This window comes from Perna viridis, chromosome 3, assembly GCF_037379345.1.
Source record: "Perna viridis isolate PV_CMFRI_1.1 ecotype Kerala chromosome 3, ASM3737934v1, whole genome shotgun sequence".
In the NCBI taxonomy this organism is placed as follows: domain Eukaryota; kingdom Metazoa; phylum Mollusca; class Bivalvia; order Mytilida; family Mytilidae; genus Perna; species Perna viridis.
The window spans coordinates 43,434,683-43,457,611 of NC_142447.1; the positions used below are offsets into that span (position 1 = coordinate 43,434,683).

A 22,929-nucleotide genomic window follows, 5' to 3' on the forward strand; every position below is an offset into this window, starting at 1 on the left:
AAACAAATTTTAGAAAAAAGAAATATCAAGAATCAACAATACATCTTTTGGCGAATATTTAATAACTAATTGATCGTGGGTACGATGCGCAAAAACTTTTAAGCGAGCATAGTTTTCTCCTGATAATCAGTAACATTGACACTAGGGCCTCGAATCTATTAATTCAACACGGTTTGCATGCTGCTTAGCGGGCTTTTTTCACATACATGAATATCACGCAAAAACAATACAACCTGTTCTATCCTCTTTAAATTACACTTTTCATTGAACAAACGATTTTCGGTGGTATCGTTTCCCTAAATTGAAGTTTGTGCCTACAAAACGTATGTCTCCGCCGTTCCAAAGTTCCAAGGGATATAACTTCCACAAAATGCGGTGGATCATACACTCTTGGTAATATGTAGAAATACATATGTCCGATCTACGTACAACGTTTCATGAAATTTGGTACAGAGGACGTCAAGTATGACGGACGGAGAGCGCAAAAGCAATATGCCTCCGACTTGAGATATAATGAGAAATATAATAACAATAAATCAAATTTACCTAAAAAAAAACATGTTCTAGATGTAATTTACTTTCTTTGAAACTCTCATTACTTGTATGTTCGAATGTTAGAAGATTGTTATTTTCTAAAGAGAGTACCAAATGCATTGGATGGGTCGGAAACATGGTGATAAATACCAACTTTGTGTGCCACAAATTACCCGTGAAGTGTATCAATTTTAAATTGACCGTTTATTAGTTATATGTACAACAGCGGTGTGTTTTCATAAAAAAAATCTTAGAAACGAACATCGTTACCCTATATATAAATTGACTACTAAATATGGTCAGTACGAGTTTTAATCGCCTTAAGAGTTTATCGATATGAGCATAAAAATTTAAAGTCTAAAATTATCATATTGGCCGATTGAAAATGCTAGTAGTTGTTTGCATCACTGTTTAATTGTGACCCGGTGTGGGATTAATAACCACTACAAAATATAAGAAAACAACACGTCATAGCAGTTAATTAATCATACAAGAATATTTCAACAAAAGCAGTGGGAGATCGTCAACAATTTAGGATCATAATTTGCTATAATTGGATGAAGATGTGTAATTGATTGATTTTTTATTACTCATATAACCAGCTTGCGATCTTGTACATAATACAGTTGTCTAGAAGAGCTGTGAACTCTACAATTGGATAAACACAAATTCTCTACTTCTTGGCGACAACTCTATGATAATTATCCTAGAGGGCGCTATCACGCCTTCTTATTAGTTAAAAAGTACTTTTATAAGTATTGTTTGACAAATCTTAAATCTTCCGTTTGATAAATCATTGGAGCCATTTACACTTGTGGATTACCTCAAGAAATTGATAGTCATACCGATTTACATCTTCCTGAAAAAAGTCCTTGATTTAGTTATTATATATTTATAAGTATTAAAGTATATTGAATTGTGAAAATTAAAGGTCCATTTTACGACACGTACTACATGTAGTTCATTTATATATGGGATGCGAAATGCTTTGAATATGAGTTGCATGTACGATTTCATAAGAATTTTTTATATGTTTTATTGAGTTTATAAATGTTATAATTATTTCACATAATGAGATAACATACAATTAGACTTTATCAGATAAATGTTGATACGTTGCGACCTGTAAGTAAAAAAATACAGGTCTATGGTTACGATAAACGTTGAAGTGTATATTTATTCTTAGAAAATCCAATACACTTAACACAATAAACTCACGAAAAATTAATCCCAAGAATCTTTAAGTAACGATACAAATATAATACAAATACAAATATATCTAACACACGATTCTAATTGTATATATTGGGTGACTTGGTGTTACTATAGTATACATTTCGCAATACACGTAGTTTGTAGATAGTGCAGACTTTATTTAATAAGAATATGATTAACATGATATTTACTCAACCTATTTCTTTCGTCTATAACTCGATTTCACACACACACACACACACACAAACAAACAAGTACACAACACCAAAAAAAACCTTCATTGAAGCCAAACACTTTAAAACAGTTGGTTTACAAAAGTATAAATGACGTGCATATACGAAGGAATAATCAGAGGTATACCATAATAAGCCCGTCAAAGACAGTGTTTTAAATTCAGATACGAAGGTCGCATTGTGCAAAACTCATTGTTTACATATACCAAGAGTAGAGAAAGGCATTACAGATAGTGTCATGGTAATGATTCTGTGGCAACTCTGGTAACCAGACGATCCAAGCAGTATCTTCCCGCCCAAAATTCTGTGATCTGACAGACGGTCAGGAGTGACCAAACTGTTATCAAACTAACACACGACCAACCGTTTGTTAAAGATAGATGTGTTTACAAATGGATAAAGTCAGGAAGTGACTGGTATGCATTGATAACAACAGATTTACCTCTAGTCTAAATAATCTTTTAAATCTATAATGACAAAATAAAAATGTATTTTAAAAATTCTTTTTTATGCGTGTCGCAAAATTATTAAAATGGACAGTCTAGAAATGCATCTATACGTATTTTCCCTCATTAAGAAGACTTGTACTATGTATGTCTCTTTATTCAAGACAATTAACGTAATATAGGTCAATTCTGTTATGTATGCGAATGTAAAGATCTGTTTCAGAAGATTTTGTAGATTATTAACCTCAGATTACTCGGAATTTATACAATTCACAAGTTAAATACTTTCTTGTGTTCTGACAATACCATTGTAATGCAGCTGCCGGGGCAAATAAATTTATAGAAAAACGGTATTCAAGTTTAATGCACTGTCATGAAAATCATGAACAATTAAAATTAAAAGAAAACTAAAGATATGAAATTCATAGCAACTGATTGCTCAATTTCTTAAGCTTTATTCCAATAACTTGTAAAGTTTAATAATTCCAAGTTTATATCAATTAAACTTTACATACCGGAACTATACATATAGAGATGTGCAGACTGTAAACGTTATCCCAATACACAATAAAAAAAAATTCCTATACAAACTTTGTTGATAAAGAAAAATACAAGGCTTCGCCATTTCATTAGTTGATTGCTATATTAACCTTGTAAAATAATGAAACCAACAGAGGTAAATATTTACAAAATGATATTTTTATTCGTTCTTACATCACAAACACATTCTGGAATTCCTCTAACGATGGTACACAGCATGATGGTGTCTTCAAGTCACAACTTATGTTTTTGATGTTTCAGACGGAACACCTTGAAATAAAAAGATGCTGCAATTTTATTAGCGTAATGTGTACTCTGGCGACAGTTGGCGCATACTTTTACCAGGAATGTAATGACATTGTAAAAGAGACATTTCATGAAAATCATCTTAATAAATAAGTATTTTAGAATCGCAAAGTAATAGTCCGTAGTACATTGAAACGGATGTTAACTACGTGCCTCCCGTTAGTCATCAAATGAACGATCCATAGCGTGAAAAGTAGAAGCACATAGTCAAAGAATACTGGGGATTAAAATGTCTATTGAATAAGATATTAGACTAATAACGGAACTAGGGGACAACAAAACAGAAAATGCAAACATAATTATATTTTATAAGTAGCTGTTACTAGAATCATACCATCAAATTTTAGTTTGTGTCTCATTATTTATGTCTTATAGAGAATGGTACATTAAGTTAAGATTTTAAACTGAGCCGAAAGCCGATCTAAACTTAATTAATAACATATATGCATGTACGAGGTTGTTATTGCTTGTTTATTCCGTTCTTTCAAAGCTATTTTCAAGTCTATTGGCTTGTTATAAAAGCTTTATGTTAAGATATGCACATTATTTCTTCGCAGCGGTCAAGACAAATTTTTGATATAAAAAAGTCCTTTCATTTCATTCCGGTCGGGATCAAGAATGCCAGTGTCAATGATTTAGATATAATAAAGAAAATGAACATTGAAAATGATTACCATCAAATACGATTACATGAATAATGATCTGCTTATTTGGTAATGTTTGTTTGATACTTATCACTGGTCATTTTAGGATTCGTAAGTCCACTTTACAATGGTAAGTTTCGCTTACTCGCAAAAACACTAACAAAACAAGTATTATGAAAAATATTTTCTTTCTTACCTCATAAATTCGGGACACCATTTATGTCATAATATCCATTACACCGCTGATCTGATTGAATCTTGTCTTTAAAGAAAGTTTTACATAAACTGTTATTATATGACAATATGCAAGGTCTGTAGACAATTTTCAAGTTCACTTAGTACATTTGTATGTAAAATTAAAACGTTTATATATTATAAAATTGTCGCCTAGGGTATTTTGTGAAACTTAAAATATGACACATGTAATCTTCTGTGTGAGTGTTATCGTATGGATGTTGGTGCTTCCAAGTAGCTAAGTTGATGGACACTGCATTTATACTGCAGGGAAAAAAGCTTGTGCGCCACTGTTTTGGAAACCTCATTACCCAAAAGTAACAAATTCAAATTCAAATTAGTTTATTAAAGAAAAACTCACATGGCGCACAAGAGAACAACATCAATGCCTATATTGAAAAAGAATATAACTGACACCAAAGAGTAAATAAAGACTACATACAATTAATAACAATTGTCGTATAAGGATATTTTCAAAGACTCGGCAAAGTAATACAAAATAGAAGTCACGTGGACTTCATTGCCTTGCCTTGTGAATATTTGATATCAGGAAAAAATCTTTTTTGGACCAAGTGAGCTAAAACTGACTTCGATGTGATATTTTAGTGAAAAAAAATACGCTATGCACCTGATTAATTGAACACTACACCTAGTGCTAATATACTGCCTAAACTTCGTCACACTTTTCACTATCTTATTTAAAAAAAACAAAACAAAACATAGAAAAATATATAATTTTCACGGACAACATACATTAAATAACGTTTGTCGGTAAATTCTCCCTTAAATTTCTATCAACTATTTAATCAAAATAAATTGTGAATGTGGATATGAAATTTTGTATTACATCATTCAAAGAAATTTTACACCGTCTGACAAAAATTGTGGTATCTCGTAGTAGACGTTTAAGGCGTCTGATTGTGATTCTGTTCAAACTAGAGTATATACTGTATCGACTTCGAAGCTGATGTATTACGAGTATTGTGCGCAACATTATACCGCGCGTTTGAAACGCTTAGTAGAACAATTATCTAGTAAAGTGCAGTAGGACAAAGACAAATCCGTGATTGTCTCGTGACCATGAATTAATATTATGCTCTTCTGGACATGTCGGCTTCGTTTGAACAATCTGCCAAAAATGATAAATGCTACACGACTAATTTATCACAACTGTCGCTTAGTATCCCTGAACCAACATCAACCTCTTATCAGTAAGCCTACCCCACACTGGAACCTGCTTCCGGAGGTTGAAATTCAATGGTAATGGATTCCCTAGTTTTTATCGCTGCTCTACATTTCTGTCGTCTGGAATACAATGTCGGACTGGAAACCGGATGTTACACGTGACAGTCACTAATTACCGTCTCGTGTGAAGATAACATCGTGGCAAACAAGTTTCCGGTCGAAGACCGAGCTGAAACGTGAAGAGAAATGAAAATAGACAAGGTCATGAAAAGAAAAATCAAATTTTTTTGTTTGTTTTTGTTTTTGTTTTTTGTTTTTTTGCATCGGTACTGGTAATTTAGAAGTTTTGAATCCTCTTTATATTTACCTCATAATCAGGCAAAAGATTTTGAAAATATGAGAAATTATTCTACTGAAAATCACAATACACGCAGTTTCAAATAAGACACTTTTAAGCATACATTAAGGTAATCTTTCGCACTGCAATTAAAACAGAACTACTTCTATATTTTGCCAAGATTAATAAAAAAACATCCCGAACTTGTACTTTTTTCACAGACAAATTTACATAAAAGGTATAGCTGGTGTCGATTTACACACAATGCAATTGAGACAAACTACATCGCAATCATGGCATATAAAAGAGATTACAAACATTTATGCCTTTTATCAATATGGATCTTATTTTCACAACTAAACATGATATGAAATAACGAATTTTCTTAGAAAACAAACGAATCAACTTTACCGTGGATAGATCATTGCTTATATTGCCATAAAGTTAATAACTAGTTGGAGTCGATTGTTCTAAGCCTAATAGTATTTTTTACTAGTAATGTTATCTAGTTTCAATATAAATCTAGTTATGCGATGAAATGAAGCACACACTAATAATAAAACAAGATAAACTGATATTGTCTATTTAAACATCATTGCAAAGTGCCTATTGTGTTACGGAAAATAGTCATCGAAGGAAAGTCTAGCGTTACATAATTATCACCTTGGGAAACTTAATTTAAATGCAAATTTTAAATGATGAAAGATTTAAATGTTATCTGATCGCACTCATCTTTGTCTGTGGTGATTTGGGACATTTGATGATATTAAATCGAAGGATTATGGTCTGTAAATTGTAATAAGCAGTTTCGTATGGCGGATAGAATTGATTGGTTAAAGTTACATCAAATTTGCCAATATTTTTTTTCTATTCTCAACACAATAAACATCGAGATTTTCCCTACATCTTGAAATATCATTTTTATTACTGGCTGTCTTTAAGGGAAATTCCTATTGGTTGCAGTTTTAATTATATTTATATATTCAACAATGTTAGCCTTTTTTTTTCAGAGCAAAAGTACCAAAGACATATTAAACCATACTTTTTACATGAATATGATTTGTTCATAGACAGATTTTAGACATTTACCTTGAATTTGATGACAGTTTTGCACTCGGTTTAAAAATACTTGACACTTTTCACTTATTTCAAATTATAAATTTCATTATTTGTGCAGCAGTATAGACTTTTGCTCACCAAATCATTGTTTTAAATCGACACGATATGTAAGAGCCGGTAGGGAAGCAGTCTTCGGCTTATTAAACACTTATCAAGTTATGCGTGTGATATCCAGTGGAATACGGTAGGAAAGTTTAGTTTTTTTCTTCGCGCGAAATCTATTAAGCATAAGAGTTGGATCAATTATACCTATCCCAATACTGTATTCAACGGGTTCACAGTAAAATTATTTATTTTGTTAAATGTTCTGGATGTATTGGGTTATAGGCATGTTGGATGTTAACAGTACATGTCATTCATTTGAAAGATGCTGTATTGTATTTTCACTGTCCGTTCGTTTACCCAGTCCTTTTTCAGCTCATACCTGCGTAATGATTTTAAATATGATTAAACCATTGACATGACGATTTTATTTTGCAGGAGGTCTGTAGAACACGAAATTTCGATTAACGGGACTTGAAAACAAACGAACCAATTATCCTTTAAAACAAACGAATCAATTATCCTTTAAAACAAAGGCACAATAATAATTTTAAAAAACAACAAGTGAATATTGGCATTTTATTTTCTTCTGCCAACAACTAGGATTCGATATTTGGTACGTGCCACCATCCGTTTCGATAAAGAGGAAAAAAGCCGACTTCCTGAACTTCAAACCCTTCATCGTGTCATCTAGTGTGAAATAAGATATGCCACTTGTTTGGCGCCATTCTGAATGAAATGACTATTGTGTACAAACAATATACTATCATCTCCTCTCAACCAGATATAGATTTTTGATGTTCATGAAAGAGCAATTTGGTTTGATTATTGTTTAACGGAACAAATAGGCACTCGCATCTCGAATCCGGCCTTTTGTTGAAGAAATCAATATGTAGACGAATATATAGATGCGTGATTTAAAAGTTCTATGATATTATTGAACCAATCAATGATCAACACTGACGTCATATGCATAACTCAAAAAAATACGGAAATTACATACTTTAAATTTGACACATTAAAACGTGGGTCGATTGTCGTTAAAAAACGGGAAAAAAACTCTACAAATATAACCAGAAGGTGCGAAGAGATATTCGATAACGATTCCATGTTTTCAATTCTATTAATAAAAAACACAAGAAGGCACCTAAATGGACGAAGCAAAATTGTACAGTACCTGGGCAGATATAACCAGTCGCACACTTTTCTCATCCATACACTATACGAAATGTACTCATACCTTCAACTCACAAACTAGTTTATCAGGGGGAAATGATAAGCGGAATCCAAATATTAAGTTAAATCAGACAGAAGGTGATTCATGCATGTCTAAAACCAACCAAATTAAGTTTTATTTTTGATCAGCAACAGTTACTGATCACATAACCAGTCTTAGTTTTTCATTTGGTTGTTGCGCTTTTGAGATAAAAAATTATATATATTGTTCATGAAATTGAGTTCTCGTTCTAGATTTGGTTTCTTTGGTTGGTTTTAATGGGAGATAAATGTATGGTATTCAAAAAAAAAAGTGCAGATCTAAATGCAGAAATGATTGTTGTTATGTGAATGTATACCATATGTAGACTGAAAAAAAACATCATTTGTTTGGTGGGTTCTTCTACACCATAAATCACTTTACCATATGCAGTGTCAGAATTGTATGTGGACTGGTATCTAATTCTTGTTTTGATTTGGTGGTTAAACCTGTTCTATTTTTACTGGACTCATCCTTCATTAAGAGATCGCAGAGTAGTAATATTTTCCATTTTATCTGAAGAAAAGTTGTCACCCAAAATCATTGATCGCCCTTTATGATCTGTATTTTCTACTAGTCGGGCCGCATTTCAGATGGTTGGAGCAAGCTCCCATGATTAAACATTCTCTCTAGTGGCGAAGTACACAGTTCGTGAAAATAATTTAATTTTGAACTCGATTACACTATTGTATTACGTTCAAGATCAAAGAGTAATCCAGGAACAAAGACCAACAAAAGTAAATGAACAACTCGGAACTTACTAAAAACTGGGAGCATGGACCAGGTGCAACGGTAGGATAAACGGTTTCTGCTTTTCTAGAAATACCCACCGAGCTGCTCATAAAAAGTCAAGTCCGGGGTAGACGAAAGAAGAAAGGAAAACTATGACTAAGTTGAACAAATCATTTATTCATGTAGAAAATTAAAATATCTATCGAATGATACTAAATTTGAGACGTTTACGTTGAGCCATAACTGGGAGAGTCGAATTTATGCGTCTTTTTAGGAGAAAATCGAAATCCGAATTTGTTTTGTATTTTTGACTACAAAAATTGCAACAAGTCGTCAGAAGAACCCCAGAAGTATTAATTGTGATAATACTAAACAGAATATACCAAATAAGCCAATTGTTTTACTGAAGCATAAATACACTAGGGGTTTTGACATAGAAAAAATTGTCAATTTAAGCGATTTTTCGGTAGGGTAGGGGTATTTTTTTTTCATTTTATACAAAAAAGCATAAGTGTTACCGCAACTTTCTTGATACAATTATAAAGCAGAGGCATTGAGCTACACGTTGATACCTATGTTTGTCAATTTACTTGTTTTTGTAGAAGGTAGAGGTTTAATGAATCAAAATACGTAAAAAAATAGATTTTTGCCTCAACGAGGTACAAAAAGTCGACAAAAATACAAAAATGTTTCAGTTTATTTTTTGGCTACAAAAAAAATCGTGAATGGGAGGTATAGGTGTATCATGCTTTGGTTGATGAGTTGGGGGTACATGGAGGGTCATCTCAGCCCACGTACTATAGGTTCAAAATTCCATGGTCCAGGTGAATACCATATTATAATCATCAAAATTGACGGGCAAATGCGATAACTAAAGGCTAGTCTTGGAGGTATTTTATGATATTTTGTATTGTATAATAAATTCGGTTCATTTTTACAACATTGCCTTTTAGACTAACAACGATCACAAGTGATCTTTCAAGAATTGCAGCTTTTTTCACATTCCACAAAAAAAAATCATTCTAACGATTCCTCTGATTGGGTAATGGTTAAATTGTTTGAAATTGAAAAAGGGCAAATTTATAAAAATGATTTTTAAATTTAGGAAAACTCGTGCTAGAGTATTACGTGTTATATTATTAAAATTCATTTTTAGAGGGTTATAATAGAGTCACTATAATGTTTGTGTTAAATGCAATCGGAAGAACCGTTTCATACACTGGTTTATTTGTATATAATGCCTTTAACAAGTTTTATACATTAAAACAGGATTTGCTAGTAAAATCGAAGTATTCGTATATATAAAGGGTGTCAATTTATCATTGAACTTACAGATCATTATCATTATATTCTGACACTAAAGTAATTGTTATGTTGTGCACTTAAGGAACAGATCGAAGTTAATATCAGAAGAACAATTCAGTAATGAAGACCCCTCCTCCGACGAACGTTTGCACATTATGCTGATTACATTTCAAACATTACTTCCAATTTTTATCGTTTATGTCCACTATTGGTAAACCGCCCAATTGTATTGATGCATTTGACAGATGTGACATATTTTTTTCTGAATAATACTCATTCATATATAATGGAACTACCGTTCTGATATTTTATGCATGTTTGTCTTTAACATCTGAATTTGATAAAAGATTCATGCAAAAATATACGTTAGAACTATATTCATTTTATATTTTATAAATATTATATTTTTGATTCACCACTCCATTGATACACCTTCTACTTCATACATAGATGATACATGACATTTAAAAATATGATCGCAACTTCATGACAAATGTTTTGATTTTGTCTTTCCAAGTGTACACTGCTGAAAATGACCTTTTACGTTTGATTTTCCATCATTTCCATATTATTGACATCCCTAGGCTTTGTGAAACCAAAGAATTGTGAGTCACACACACACGGAGTTGCTCCGTTGTTATTGGTGAGACTTCAGAGAAATCATGTGGCTTTGACATATTCACCATATCCATTCTCGTTGTACATAATTGCTGCTACACTCTTACCAGATTTCCCTCAATTGCAACGTGAAGGGTGCGCTGGTAGAGCAGGATATGCGTACCCTTCCAGAGCACCAGATGTCATTTCCCTTTATTTTAATGAGTTTTTTGCGGGATGTCTTGTTTTCCTTATCTTTCTCCTTTATACATAATTGTATTTCATTCTGTTTGCTACATTGTGAATGTACTTATACCACATTTTTACATTTAGGTTATCTACTTAATCTACTTGGATATAAGAATGTTCCTTTTGTTGCCGATATTTTGTTGTACAAAATTGATTAACTTGTACGATCGAGAATTGTATGTATCGAGACACTATGATTGTAATTTGGTGCAAGTTTGCTTGGTGTATACCAAAAATTAATTACATAAGGTTCCAGTCATACATTTTGTGTTTGCTTTTGACGGGCACTGAAAGTGATAGCGTTGCCTTAGAATGTAGATCTGTAGAATTAAACCCTTATCTATTTATTACGGTTTAGTAGGAAAATCGCTTCATGTATTCGATATCTCTCTTACATTGCATCAACGCATTGTGATATATTCTGACATTTCTGACGGTAGTTACTAACCATTTAGAGTACCAAAAGGCTCCGTTCTTGGACCGAAACTCTTTTGTCTTTTCTCAACCGTTAGGAAATTGCTATGCAGATGACTCGCAAGTATATACATGATAAGCCAGGTGATGATTTGAACAACTACTTTGAAAGACTCGAAAAGTGTTTGAATTAAATCGGTATGTGGATGAAACTGGACGAGGATAAAAAAAAAACAATTACCAAAGCATCAAGCGAAACTGTACCAACTGTCCAGCTAAAAGTAGAAAAAAGTATCATAAACATTGTTACGCCGGTTCGAAATATTGACAGTCGATTTTCTATGGAAAACAAAGTGGCATCTATTGTTTAATCGTGTAAATGCCATCTAAATAACACTGGATGAATAAGACGCTTTATCACAATTCTGGATAATGCATAAGTGACACTCAGATCTGAAGGAAATCTGTGCCTTGAGGTACCCCACGTCCGAACAAAAACTAACAGCAAAAAACTTTTCATTCACTCTACAGCAACGTCATGGGATAGCCTCCCAGTAAACATCAGTCAATGCCAGTGATTGAAAAAAATAAAGATACATTTTTTTGTACATAATATCAGAGAGTGATTTTCTACTTCCATGCTTTTATTCTTTTCATATATATATATATATATATGTGAGTAATTTTTTTTTTTTTTTGCTATTTATGGTTCAAAGATAGATTTTTTTTAATTTGAACTACATCATATTTTTACTTTTTGGCAATTTCTTAATTTTGTTTTAAAATTAGCAAATGTTTTTTGAAGATACATTTTTTTTTCATGTTACAATTGTTGTTCTTTTTAAGTCGCTAATAGTGTTAGCGACTACTTGCACTCGTAATTTCTGTATTTAATATTCGCATATGATTTGCATTAATGTGTAGTCATACCCCACATAATCCAGCAGATCTTCGCCGTGTTCACCACCAAAGCGTCGTAGTTACAGATTCATACGAGATAAAAATGTACCACTTAAATATCAAACACATGTGTTGTGCGTGTGTTTCTTGCTTGAATGAGAACGGGAAGGTTTCATGAAATGATCAGTAAACTTTGGACCTTATCCGGTTTCCGATTCAGGCACTAAGGCTAGTTACAAGACTATGTAGGTCATATATATTAGCACGCCCCGATATTTATGACTATTCATTGCCAGCTGCTAAATCTGGTTCATAAACTGGTTCCCGGTCAATATCATAAGCAACCCAAAGATCACTACAACGTACCTTTTATAAAACATATCATACACATGTCTAGGCGCGTTTTTTGCTTGTATTAGAACGGGAAGTTTACATCAAAGGATAAAATGATTAGTTAGCATTGAATTTATGTAATATTACCCAGTTTCCGATTCAAACAAAGGCGTTCGTTACTATTGATTAATTGAAGTTCATATGTATATTATCAGTACACCGATATCTATATATGGCCATTCGGGTCATAACGGTTACGAAAGAGTACGCAATAATATCAAGGGAACCAAAATTTCAGCGGAAGTCCCCCGATTTTAAAGCATGTCGCATTTGTACAATTTCGGATATTTAAAGTATGCAAAAATCGGTGACAGTGAATATTTGACGATTAGCGACTTTGAAGACTTCAGTCTTTGATTTCATAAAGTTATCATCTTTTACTTAATTTATGTTTTTCAAGTACACACAACTGTAATTATTTCTACTTTTGTCTTTTATCGTTACAATATATATGTACGTACAGCGCCTTAGAGTAATTTTACTGCTATAAAGGGCTTTATACAAATTATTATCATTTTTATTATTATTATTATTACAAGTGTGGACACAGACTGGTATTGTCAGGGGCAAGTATGGTCGCAGACTGATATTGCCCGAAGAGCAAATTTGAACATACATACGTTTTGTCTTGAATGTGTTTGCATTGTCAAGAAAACTCTTCCATTTATTGATATCAATAATTGAATTATGCGTATGTTGATAAATATCCATTAACATATGTTACCAAATATCTAGTGACATCAATAAATGCGGAACTAATTCCACAATGGCTTGCCATAACCACAAGACAAGTCATATACATATAACACCTGCTTCTTTCTTGAAGGTGTACTTGCATGGATGTGTTGAACTTGATATGTCACGTGAAGGATTGACCATTTCACTTTATGTACGTTAGCTTGGTAAAATTCTGGATTCTCAGGGTTTCTTTTAAATTAACAGAAACCAACAGTGTGTTATCTGTCAGTTACATGGATGGCCCTAATTTGAGAACGGTAGGGGTCATTAACTAAAAATTGAATAGGAGCATTCCTTTAGTAGTTAGCAAAATCATATCAAAATTTCATAACAATAGATCAACCATAACTAAAGTCATCACACGAAAACCAAGTGAATATAGACGACGACGATGAACGCCGCTCTCAGCACCATACCAATGTACGACCAGATTTTTTTTACATATACAAGTACTATAGTATAGATCTTCTATCAAACAATTTCATCAACTTTTAAATAGCCTGAAAAATGTTTCCTATACTATAGTACTTGTTTTGCAGCTGTATAAAATATATCCAGATGCAATGCCAGTATCCTTTGGTTTCGGAACCAACATAACGCGTATGTGCATTCTGTACTTCACAACACTGTCATTAACATTAGAATCTCTATTTCATTAAATCCTGTAAATCTTCTTCACAATTTAACAAAACTTAGTTATTTTTACGTGTGTAGTATTAATGTCTTCATACTTGATAAAATCCCCACCCTTTTAACAAATGTTCAAGTATGAATGTGACTAAATTTATATTTTTATGTACATGTACAAACTTTACTTTATTGGGATGAAGTCATAGAATAAAAATGGTTTAATTAAAAATCATATTAAGAGTTGTCAGTTCATGAAGTCTGAAATATACATATATAGCAAACTAAAAATCATTGGAGCTCCTTAGGAATCTACTTACATGTATACTGTACTTTTACGTGTACATAAAGTCTATATGTATAATGTAAAGTCCCCAAAACTTCATGTTACAGTAATGGGCAGCTAATTGGACTACGCCAACTTAACAGATTGAAATAGACATAAAAGAAAGAGACAACTTTCAACTTATCTCCATGACAAGCGCTTACATTTTCTTATGTGCAATTTTCTTTGCTTTTCAGTAACATTCAAGCTGTTCCAGTGTACTTGGTTTTTGTCTCTCAACTCCCGCACCATTACACTGCTTCCCTAGATAGAACTTAAAGGCATATATAAAACTCTTTTGGACAGTCGTTTATTGTCAATAGATTGAACCACTTCTTCAAATTTTCTACGGCAATCTCCATGATCTGTTTGACTCATATACAGTGCCCGTTTCCAATATTTAGAACCAGAACTTGTACACCCTTCTACACCTGGTATTTAGTGGGTTTCCGGCAGCATTTTATGTTCCGTTACTGTGTGTGACATTTGAAAGAAAGATACATTTAATTCTGGTATCACAAGAGTATCGGTTTTCCGTCAAAGTCTCGTGTCTATTTACTATGACGTCATAATTGATTGATTGGTGTTTATTGCTCAAGCAGCAATATTTCAGCTACGATGAACACGAAGTGAATGATAAAATGAACATGAAATAATGATGAAATGAAAAAATGGGATGGGACACAAGGATAATAGGTCGACGAGTTTCGACTGCCACTGGAAATTGGGAGAGGTGGGTAGGGTCGGGCAATGTATTCCCCTGTAGCGAAGCCGAGGCTCCTGCTTCTGTCGAATACCAGAGCAGGATTCTGTAACGTGTGAGGAACATGGCATTTTCCCAACACTGTGCACCACTATGGTTTGCGGTCAGGTTTTAAGTATAATGGCCTGACGACCCCAGCTTGTAGCATGCCAGATGTACCCCCTTTCTACCACCTAAGGCACATAACCTAGTTGCTCTGTTGGCAGAGCTTTATATCCCCATGCCAAGGTTCTGAGCGCTATTTAGTCGCCTTTGACGACAAGCTAAGCACTGGTGCAGTCTTTTGACACCAGGACCTGCACGAGGCCGTCATAGTTTAATACGTTTAAAGGAAATAGTTTTAAAAATCCTTTTTTTTAGTTTCGGCTGACGTAAGTGTTTTGGTATCCATGCTAAGTTCCAAATTCCCCTGTTTTGAATGATATAAATTTATCTGAAAGCCGCTCGAATATTAGATAATGTGCACAAAGTTAATTCAAAAATGCATTTGTTTGTCATTTAATTTGTTCGGCCATTTATTTCATTTATTTGTTTTTGTCTATGAAACTGTCTGAACATTTAGGATAATGATTCCCGTAAGAGCAGTTAATTGTCACGAGCCTTTCTCGAAAAGCAACGATATAAAGCTAATATCATTTACCGATACTTGTTTTTACATTCCTGCAAACATAATCGTTAACATGGTTAACCACCTATTTGCACTAATGTGCATGGCAGATGGTGAAAATTTGTTAATTATTTCATCAAAAATTCAAACGCTAATTAGTACACATCTTCTGCGGAGCTGACTTTTGGACAAGACTACAAGTCATGAGTTTCGTATATGGTAACATTATTTGTGCTGATATATGGGCACTTTATTTTCATAGATGCTGTTTGGTAGTCTGTACTTCTGAATCTTCTTAATTATTTTTATCAATAAATTTTTTATGGTATTTGTTAACATAAAAAGTGCCAAATTTTAAGTTTATTCTAAAATGAATTTAGTATTTATTATGCATCCGTCGTACAGTTATTTCATTCATTTTCATTAGTTTGGAACATATAAATGCACCGCTTTTGTATATCCATGCAACAAACAATCGATGCATATATACATAGTGTTTTTTTTTTTTGTTGTTGAATTTGTTTGTTCGCTTTAAAGTTTAGCTGCCTTTCAGATATCTTCCGAAAAAGGGATTTAGAAAAACGGAAGAGTTTTTAAGCTTAAAGTATCATGCTCATTAAGTTTTTTTTTTATCTTAATTTAAGTTGATATTATTGTCTATCCATGCATCAACCCACTCATTCATAAAATGCATGTGATAAATTACAATCTATTTATGGCAGACATGTTAAATATTACATGCAATTACTTTACAAAATGATGTTGTAGTACAAAATTTAGGTCAAAGCAAACAAGCCATACACGTTCTCAAATAATGTTTTACAAGAAAAAGGGTAACAATATGCCATACAACATATTGAAAACAATTAATTTTGTTGTTGTACATTGTTGTAAACATAAAACTTTGTGTTTTGTACGACCTTTGGTAGAATCTTATATGCAACATGAAATGTTGGTAAAACTGGAACAATGAAAAACTGAAAATGAAATGGGAATTCCCTGGAAAACCTTATCGTCGTGTTCAACTAGTTCTTCCATGTACAGTACAGTTGCCCTGGTTGATGGCTTGCAGTTTATTTTCATTTTAATATAGTATATACTGTGGGTCTTATTCAACAAGTTCCATTAAGGATGATTTAGATAGAAGGCTTCAGAAATTCAGGCCAACTTGACTCTTTTTAAAAAAAAATAAACGCAGTGTCACAAGAATTAAAGAAATCATATAGTAATAGTGATTTGTTCAAAATGAATATATAATGTAGACTGACACAAAATGACCACAAAAATAAAAAGCCTAATCCGGTTTATTATTTTTTGGCTTTTTATAATAACGGTATGTGGGTGTGATGCGCAGTATACAGTAATAACGATAAATACAACGAGAAAATGTATGGTGAATATGTCAGAGAGACACAACCCATCCGGGATGAAATTGTTAGCCACCTATTGGTCTCCAATGAATGACGAGGAAACCATCACACCACGGGGCAAGCTGCAGTTGACCCCAAAAACGGTACAGCGAAAGAGGGTTGCCCTATATCCTCAAGTTACATAAATAATAAACTTAAGGTAAAAACGAAACATGACATACAGAGGCCACCAATTCATAACTTGGGACAGGCACAGAAATGCGGCGGGGTTAAAGTACTTTGGCGTGATCACAACTCTCAAATTTTAAAATCTGGCCACCGTGGAAAAATTATCACACAATTAAACATACCTAAGCTCAAAAAAGGTCCCTTGTTACAACGGAAGTAAAAAAAACTAAAAATAAATTACACAAATACACAAACTATAACTACTAGCAGTTAACTGACACGCCAGTTCCAGACCAGTTTAAACCTACAGAAGGTTATGCCCCCCATCGAATGTAAAATCAATCCAAGTTCCCTTGCGGTGTTGAGAATCAGGGTACATAATAAGTCATACAATAAAGATAAAACCCATGTCATGCCAAAAACTGCTTTTAAATATTAAAATAGTCTTTTGATGAACCCTATGATCGAATCAATGTTAATACAAAAATATTCTATCCTTAATATCCTCATATTTCGTAAAGATGACTTTACGTACAAATGCATAACAACAAAGACTGTTTTATATGCTTAGGCTAATACTATTCACGATTTACTCATTTCAAAAGATAAAGAAACGAGACAACTTTTAAAATCTTAACATCATCTGATGACAGATCTGCCTTGTTGATCTTGTAGTATTGATATTCCACGTCCTTACAATAATTATGATTCTCAGTCTTCATGTAAGTGGAAGCAACTTTAAAATATATCATTATTTCTCTGCAAACGAGCGAATGATCTTATAAAATACAGTGAGTCAGTCTTGGGCGTTGAAAATACTGTCGAAAATAAAGATAAGTAAGCAAGGTACAAAATACTTCATTTACTCAAAAGCTTCCTCGAAGCTGTTGAGACTTCATTATCCTGATTAAAAATTGATGAATAACAAAATATTTTGTGTATTTTTTATCATTCGTTTCACACATTTTGTCTCACGCATTGAGCTGTTTGGATCAATATACAACAAAGAACATAAAGTAACTAAAATAATACATGAAAAGTAACTAAAGTAAACGAGCAACTCTGACTCCACTAAAAACTGGGAGCATGGACAAGATGCACCAATAGGGTAAGCGTCCTCTGTTTTTTTCTAGAAACACCCGCCCCGCTCATAAAAGTCAAGTCCGGGATAGACGAAAGAGGAAAAGAATACTATGACATGTTGAACAAATCAGTTTTCATGGTGCAGATGGAAACACCGTAATGATCCACAACTGCATCATGACGACCATAAAACTTCTGTAATGATGACTTCAATCTTGTAGCAACATAACCCTGTTCCAGAAGCCTAATTGTAAGAAGTCTAGCGCGACACACAAAGTCTGCGTAGTTACGGAAAGTCTCGGGCATAATGTATGAGTTGTGATATAAAAACTCCACACGCAGGTGCTGATGGGATGTTGCCACAGATGAAAGGAAGGTAGTATCCTTTATCTCAAGTTCATTGGAGTAGATGCGATCTATCAAATTCCCGAAACTAGGATTGTTTAACGATAATACGTCATTTATATGGCGGAAACTGAGTTTAAAGAATTTAGCTAAACGATATTCTTTCTTTCGGATCAGATCAGCTGGATTCGATTATAAACCATTTTTGAATGGATGTTTTATACGGTTTATCTATTGTCAAACCTGATATAGATATGAAAATCCATGGTATATTGAGTTTGGATATTTTGCATCCTGCACCAGTACTTGACAATCCTGATTTTGTAAATGGAAGATAAAAGGCATTGAATGTCTCATTGATTTGCTCCCAGGAGCAGCCTGAATCGCGCACCTGGTTAAAGTTTGTCTTTTAAGGCAATAAATTGACAAAGATTTGTCCAAAAATTTTGACTCAAGAAGACTTTGGATAGGACTTATCATAAGGATCATTTCAGCCATTGGGAGTTTCTTTCTGTTCATTATAGTTTTCGAGATATTGGCTGAACACTGTTAATAAAAACTGTCATTTTTCGTCTTTCAAAGGCAACAACTCTTACAAAGAGTCGTCTAACAAATTTGATCCCTGGAGACTTTTGTAGGCCTTATAATAAGAATCTTTTTAGCAATGAAAGAATTTGGCTAAACCTAACGGTTTTAGAAATATATGCGAAAAACTGCTGTCTAATCCCTATGTTCTATTTTAATAACAGTGGCCATATTTTTTTCGCAAGATCAGCAATCCCCATTCACAGATTGTCAAATATGTTCTACACAACATTCATGCATATTTTTGTTTCAATCCATCCAGTAGTTTTAGATAGTAGAAGATTATCAAAGTAAGAAATGTCAAATTCAGGGAAAAATCCATTTCAGGACCCGTAACTCATTCATTCGTCAACGGATCTTTCTGAAAATTTCGACATAGGTCATGCGACATGGTAAAGAATTTTATCACCAGATTTTAGCTAAACCCTACTGTTTTCGAGTTATTTGCATAATTCTACAATTTGACCCCTATGATCTATTTTTAGTAACGGCGGTCATGTTTTTGCCAGATCAAAAATCCCAACACAAAGATTATTAAAAATACACTAAGGAACATTCATGCAAATTTTGTTACAATTTATTGAGTAGTATGAGAGGAGAAGATGTTTGAAAAAGTTTACGGACGACGACGACGGACGACGGATACATAGTGATGGCGATAGCTCGCATGGCATTTCGGCTAGATGAGCTAAAAAGGGAAAAAAGATTTAACAATTTTGATCAGAATAGCCAAACTCTTAATACTAATAACTTCCTGCAATGTTCTAATTTAATTTCGAACATTTCTTATCATTCTTTGAAGAATATTTTAAGAGTAGAAATGAGGAATGTAACTACAAATGAGCTTGAGAACATTGTTACAAAAGCTGTTATATTTACAAGCTTAAAGAAACTAAAAGTTTAAAGTGTTTATTCAATAGCATGATAAAAGAAAAAAATGTTCTGCTAAATCATAGGATAGAGCGATGGCGGAATAATTTACAAATAGAAAATCTTCCGTGCAATGAATTTTTATAGTGCTTAAAAATGTTCCAAAAACTCTTTTAATACAAATTACTGCATAGAATTATTCCTACAAACACTTGTTTTAAACTAATAGAAACGAGGCTGCGTACATTTTGTAAAGGTTCTGATGAGACCATTGAGAATTTTTTATTGTGTTCATATGAACAATCTGTATCATGATTTTTTTTATCAGCTCAAAAAGCTTATTCAACAATTAGTATTAAGAAGAAAGAAATTTTATTTGGTTGTACCAGCGAATCATTACTTCTTAATTTACTCTTGATTATTGCTAAGCAATGCATGTACAAGTGTAAACTTGAGGAAAAGATTCCAAATCATTGGTTTAAAACCAAAAAAAATATTGTACTAAAAAAGATTTATTCAATGGAAGGAAAATGAACTTGTTCGGTTAAATCTCAATTGTTTTGGGTTCCAGTTTTTTTTTGTAATTTTCTCATCATCTATATTTTTTTTTATAAATTGTAACATATTTTAAGCAATCTTCTCTAATTTTGCTTCAATTTTCATACCGCCTGACCGGTATGGAAAAAAATGTTCTCATCACTAGTGATTTTTTTTTTTTTTTTTGGCTTAGAAATCGATTGTCTTGGACTCCATCTTGAATCCCCTCGATTGCCATTGTAGTTATATTTCAGTTAAATGAGATAATTTTGGTGTTTTCTTACCTTGAATAAGAATTATGAAAGGACTCTGGAAGATTTAAAGTGAAAAAAACCTTTGAAATCGTCTGGTTTCTTTTGTTTGGAATGTTTGCGTTTTTGTGACGTCAACGTGTTTCCTACGAATCGGAATAGTAACGTTTCGCGCGCTTTTCATTTTTGGGTATTTTTGACGTTTTTATGGCATTAGGGAAACAGAATCTGCACTCAAAGCTTGTTGATTATGAATTTCTCATATCTCGTGAAATAGATTTTATTGTTTGAATAGCTCGGCAAGCCTCGCGATCAAAACTATAAAATTTATTTCACTCGATGTGAGAAATTCCATAATATAATCGTTATCGTGATAGATTCCATATTTATACATGTTTCATATAAATTGAATGCGTATGAAACGATATTATATTTGTTTATTTATATTTACTGATACGCATGCATGATATATGTGTCTTTAGTAAGTGTTTTATTACTTCTTTGGTTTTTGTTTTTGTTTTTTTTTTTTTGTTGTTGTTGTTGTGGTTGTAAATTGAATTATCTATTGAATGTTATTGATTTAACAGTTAGGCTTAGAATTGTAAGATATAATAAAATATATATTAGATCATTCGTACCATCGCACGCGCTTGTCAGGGTATTGTTAAAATCCTGACTACCGAAAAAACAAAAACAAATACATCGATTATCGTAAAAGGTAATAGTATTTGATGTCTTAGGGTGTATTTTGTGAGATGGACAGCAATATACTACAATGGTTTTGTTTGATATAGCATTATATCAGCTTTTCCAAGAAAAGCAATTATGATATTTGGAACAAGACTTTGGCATGATGAGAGCACTTTTATAATAGCTTTGCCAGACCCAAACATCCTACTTGGCGGACCTTAAACAATGCAAAATTGAACAGAAAACTTGTCAGCATTTTCTCATCTTCTAAATGGCAGAGTAATTTCAATTTTAGTACCATACTCTTTACAAATGAGTTGTACATCGTTCTTTAACACTAAATTCTAATTTATTTCCTTTTTGGTGGGATTAATATTTTGTCGAATTCTTACTTGGCATTTGGCAGAATGCTGGAAGACAAAGTACAATGGTTAAACATGATGAGCCGTGTCTTTTTTTTTTAATTGTTAGTTGTGTTAAGTACATATTTATAACAACATAACATGCAACATCTTGTCATATTATAACCCCACTTGCAAAGTTGGGGTTATTTATAGTGATAGGGGTTTCCACACTTTCTTCTGTTACGCAGAGGGGGAATCTCTTATCTGTTACTCCTTCTACACAATTTGATTTAAATTTTCACAGAATCTTTATTATATTTTCACATTGTGTAAGACCTATTTCATGTTGTGATCCAAGTCAATTTTGGGGTTTCGCATAGCAAAACATTTACTTTGTCATCTTAGAAATGGGTGTATCCAACTGACTCCTGTTACCCATTCTACACAACAGAATGGAATTGAATGAAACTTCCACAAAATCGTTATTGCAAAGCAAAACTGAAATGTTCATTAACATACAACAAACATTGTACGGAAAGCATGATTTCTGCATAATAAAATTAAAAGCAAGAATGAAAGACAGCATATCTACAGAATTTTATCTGCACAATAGTGACGGTTCATAGACCTCATATAATTAATAGTCGAGCTTCAAGATGTATGATGCAGCATCTCCAAAAAGACGCAGTTATTCTCACTGCAGTTACCAGACCGAGCTGATGAGAAACTTATAGCCTCTTGTGGCGGAGCCCTTTGGTTCCTACTCCAAGAGAATACTATAGCAGGGTTCTTTAACGTGCGAGGAACGTGGTATCTTTCCCAACACGTTGCATCACTATGGTTTGCGGTCAGGTTTTCCGTATTATCAATGGCCTAACGACCCCAGTATGTAAAATGCAAGGGGTACCCTATTCCACCACCTGGGGCACAAAACCCAGTTGCTCTG

General features: G+C 33.1%; 1 long non-coding RNA gene across 2 annotated transcripts; it reads right to left on the bottom strand.

Annotated features, from left to right (window-relative positions):
* Positions 1-871: 871 nt before the first annotated feature.
* LOC148622370 (uncharacterized) lies at positions 872-21,068 on the bottom strand. Of its 2 annotated transcripts, XR_015920631.1 has the most exons (5): positions 20,983-21,068; positions 5,374-5,566; positions 4,115-4,180; positions 3,143-3,238; positions 872-2,449 (listed from the first exon to the last, which is right to left on the bottom strand). It is a non-coding gene; the product is annotated as an uncharacterized LOC148622370 (long non-coding RNA). The 2 variants fall into 2 exon arrangements; XR_015920630.1 differs by lacking the exon at positions 872-2,449 and having other exon boundaries at positions 2,473-3,238.
* Between the last annotated feature and the right edge of the window lie 1,861 nt (positions 21,069-22,929).